The sequence below is a fragment of the Mustela putorius genome, unplaced genomic scaffold (assembly GCF_011764305.1).
Source record: "Mustela putorius furo isolate JIRA1106 unplaced genomic scaffold, ASM1176430v1.1 tig00000785_pilon_pilon_pilon, whole genome shotgun sequence".
Classification (NCBI taxonomy): Eukaryota; Metazoa; Chordata; class Mammalia; order Carnivora; family Mustelidae; genus Mustela; species Mustela putorius.
Genome location: NW_025421480.1, coordinates 3,085,387 through 3,089,986, shown reverse-complemented (window position 1 = coordinate 3,089,986; position 4,600 = coordinate 3,085,387). Strand labels below are relative to the sequence as shown.

At 42.8% G+C, this 4,600-nt stretch overlaps 1 pseudogene; it reads right to left on the bottom strand.

Annotated features, from left to right (window-relative positions):
• Window positions 1-1,452: 1,452 nt before the first annotated feature.
• On the bottom strand, window positions 1,453-1,944 carry LOC123393242 (annotated as a pseudogene).
• Between the last annotated feature and the right edge of the window lie 2,656 nt (window positions 1,945-4,600).

The window sequence follows — 4,600 nt, the reverse complement described above, 5'->3', positions numbered from 1 at the left end:
CGTCGGTAGCACCGGCGATGACGTCCTCCCGGCAGGGAACTCGCTTCACCTCAGTCCATCCCGATGCCTCTTTCTATACTGTGCTAAGTCTCCTTCAGAAACACATTACATCACTTATTTTTCTTACGCTTACACACCAAAAACATGCACACGTCGCAAACACGTTTTGGTCTACGATATTTCGCACAAGTTAAAATATTTACAACTTGTTACTCCGCGCTAATCTTACCACTACACGCGTATGGTCTAGGCTTACTTGCTATGTGGTTAGTTTGCAATTTGTTCCTGTTTTTCATTTAGTAGGGGTTTGCACTTACTACATATTATTTATTTATTCATTTATTTATCCCACTTTATTTATTAAAGGTCCGTACTCACTACAGTCCCTCTCATCTCCCTGGTGTCTGGCCATGCTCTGCTCACTCGGCCTGTGGCTGAGCGTTTCTGTCTCTGGCCCGCAGCCCTGTTTGGATTCTGCAAACCCAGCAGATTCCTGCGCCACTTCTGGGGAAGGAAGGACGGGTTCTCCCCAGGTCTGCCACTTGCTTGAGGAGCAGTGGTCTGACGGCACCTTGGGTCACAGTTCAAGGTAAACCTGAGCTGAGAGCCCCCTCCTGGGCTCCGTCTCTGCAGCCGGCTTCCCCGCTCTGATACCTGGGAGCTCTGCGGCACTCAGACAGCCCTGTCTTCCTGTGAACCCGCAGGTCAAGAGACCACACTGTCCCTGCGAGGGCTCAACCCCCACCCCCACCCTTAGCTTCTGGAGTGACGTCCCTCAGTGGCACCAACTTCTAAAAGTTCTGATTTTGTGCTCCGCTGCTTGCCGGGAGCTGGCCCCTCCCCCCATCACAGTCTATCATCGCGTATAACACCTGGATTCACGTCTCCGCTCATCCTGCCTTCCAGAAAGTGGTCACCTTTCTGTTCCTGCTCTTCTTTTCTTTGATCTTCTTTTGAGTTTGTAGGTGTTCAGAATGGTTTGATAGCTATCTAGCTGAACTCTTCTGGCACCCAATAATACTGGCTCTCCTACTCCGGCATCTTCTTATCTTTTCTATTTTTAGTTTTTTGGACTCTTTTGTGTTAACTCCCACTTCTAATAGCACAAAGTCAGCTGGTTTACCTTGGCTATACTTTTATCATTTAGTGTAGGATACGCTTTTTAAACTAGTTACACTCTAGTAACTTTGTGAATGAAAAAATTTTAAGAATGCTAAGAACAAAAAATGGAGTCATCCTTTCACTGGTCCTCATCCAGTTTCAGGAAAACCACTTCACAAAAGCAGCAGTTCTGTCTGATAAATCTTCCTGTGTCTAAACAGAAACTGGAATAACAGTGACATGATGGGAAACCTATGATGGTTTACTAGATATTGTGTGCTTTTAACAGCTCAGCACTGGTAATATTTGATCATTAAGAGTAAAGTGATAGCTAACATTGGAAAATGTGTACTTCAATAAGTATGTGAAGTTAGGTAAGCTTGAGGAGAAAGCGGACTGAGTTACATGTATTAGGAGATGCAAGTGTCCATCTAAATTTTCTGTATTTCATTTTTTTAACAGAATGTTTATTCAAGTTGCTTTATGTATAATTTCTCATGTGCCGTTTTGGAAGTCCTTTATTGTAAAGATACTTTTGTTTGATGACAAACAGCAGCCACAGTGTCAGTGACTATTCTAGACCTCCACGTTGGATAAATCCATTTCTTCTTGAAACACATGTTTCCTTTTGTATTTCTGTCCTGAGGTACTGTTTTTATTATTTCTGCAGTGTCTTGTGGACCCTCACAATGCTGTGAGGTTGAAGAAGAGTGAGGTGGTAGACCCGTTGATCTCAAAACTTCTGATACATTGGGTTTAAGGTTTTCTCTTCTGCCAGGGAACTTGTTTATGTGACTTGCCTACCTGAGTGACTCTGCTGGATGCCATGTCACTGCCATTCATGACCTAAATTAATTTTTATGGAAGAAGGGAAGTATCAAGGCCTCATGAAAGTTGCAAAGCAGGCTTGTTGTCTTGATTAGTTTTGTAGGTCCACTTCCTTGTAGGGTTTCTGGAGCATACTATATACTCAATAGATGTGAAATAATCAAATGACTAAGTGGCCAAGCATTGGAGCTTGCGTTTCTTGTTTTTACTATGGCAGGCAAGAGCAGAGGAGAAAAAAAAAAAATCATGTTTGTTGATGGCCTATTTACCAGAATGAGTGTTTGCTTTCCCTCAGTGGTTCAAAGCTATTTATATATCTATTCATCAATTCAAATATTTACTGACTACCTTTTTTGCACATGGTTGTTCTCCCTTTGTGCATCCGTTTGGGATTGTGGAATGTCTACTTTAGTCTTAGGAGAACAGGGTGTGTCTCTAAGAACAAAGTCCTGAACTAACCAGCCAGTGTGAGAACTGAACTGACTCCTCCTCCCCAGCAGAGCCCTCCAATCCGTAGGGCTTGCAAGTCAGAAATGTGCTGAGATAATCCTCCAGCTCCAGTAATACATGTCCTTACTCTGTGCAGCCTTTTTTATACCGTTGACATGAGCCAACCTCATCTTTTCTCAGTATGAATCATTGTAAAAAATGTAGACATTGTCTAAATGGCTTAGTTCCTAGTGCTGTCAGTTGCTTTTTAAACAATAATAAAATCAAGTCTAAGGCTCATGTTGAGAACTTGGTTTTATTGATGATGTACAATTTGAGATGGATGAGATATTTGGGGCCAGAATTATTTACTATCAACCATTTTTATTGAAAACTTTCTTATTCCAATCTAATTAACTCAAATGAGTCATAATTCAGAGAGTGGATAAGGTTAAATTTTCATCCGTGCTGACTATGAGAAGTACTTGACAAATGCAATAATAACATAGACATTATTGTATAAGGAAGAGTCAGTATACTTAGAATAACACAGAACTTTCAAGTACCCTCAAGTACTTTGGCATAAAATCTTCCATTCAGACCTTTACTGGATTCTAGGTCAGCTGTTGGCAAGCTGGAGGCTACATGCAACCTTCTCCCCACCTCTTTTTATGGTCTTGTACACTAAGTATTTAAAAAATATTCTTTTAAAGATTTTACTTATTTCTCTGACAGAGAGAAAGAGAGTGCACAAGTAGGCAGAGCACCAAACAGAGGGAGAAGGAGAAATGTGGGGCTCGATCCCGGGAACCTGGGATCATGACCTGAGCTGAAGGCAGATGCCTAACTGACTAAGCCACCCAGGCACCCTTTAAATGTTTTTAAGTGGTTGAAAAAAATCAAAAAAAGAATATTCAGTAACATACGAAGATTATATTAAACTCGGGTTTCAAAGTCCATAAATAAAGTTTTATTCTACTCAGCTACACCCATTTGCTTATGTATTATCTGTGGCTACCTTTGAATGACGAAGGGCAGGGTTTAGTTGCAACAGATCCTATATGGCTCCCAAACCCAGAGATATTTGCCATCTGAAACTGTACGGAAGAATTTGCCTTCCCCCGTGTGAGGTCCTTGAGACACATCAGTGAACAAAACAAGATCCCTATGCTGGAGGAGGTCATCACGAGGGTATGACTGCCAGCTGATCTGTGAGCTAGAGCCAGGAGATGAGAGGCTTCTTAGTCCCTCCCTGTCCTTGGAATGTGTTTTTCCAGGGACCATTCCCATGGTCAGAGCTGTATCAAGGACACAATCTTAAAAAAGTAATGTGTTGTTCAAACAAACAACTGTGTTGTTGAGACCATTTGGACTGTGCATGTGACAGACCCTGTTCAGGCCTCTATTTACACTTTAAGTTCTGGCAGGTAGGCACGAGGAGCTGCTCATCTTGTTGTCACCCAAGACAAGCCTTGTATGTAAACTCCCTTGCTTGTTGAACATGCCCCCTTCCAATCCCAAGTGGCCCGTCTCTTTCTTTGGTCTCTCCCTGCTCTCCTTACATGGCGGCCAGGTTTGAATTTCACCCAGAGAACTCCCAAGGTTACAAATCAACACCCTGCCCTCGGGAAACTTACATTTAAGTAGGGAAAGCCGGTAAACGCTATATGTAGTATATGAGAAGGTGATCAGCGTGATCATGGAGAAAAGGTAGAATAGGGTAACGGGACTGAAGATTGTTTTGGGCAGGGAGGATGATGTTACAGTGTTGAAGAGAGCAATCAGGGTAGAACCTCCTGAAAAAGGTGGTCCTTGAGGAAAGCCTTGAAATGGATGAAGAAGTGAGCCAACGTGGGTGTCTGGGGGAAAGACATTCTAGGCAGAATATGGCCCCTCATCACAGGGTTGTTGTGAAGATTAAATGAATAATGTATTTAACTAAAAATAGTGCCTGGCAAGTGGTAAGTTCTCAAAAAATAGCTCTTTTTTTAGTACCAGCTGGGTGTAGATGCTCCTTTCCTCTTTGCAGGGGCCTGCTGCCCTGAGTAACCCTCAGTAAGCCATCTCTATAGCAGAGAAAGGCTCTCCGGAGTACAGGGGATCTTGATATCACAGCTTTATCTGTCCCAGGATTAGCTTTCATCCCTGCAGCTTAGCTTCCAGGGACAGAGCTGCGTTGGAGAATCATGGGCTCAGTAGATACCATATCTGTGGTCTGCATAATCATGAATAGAGACTCCAG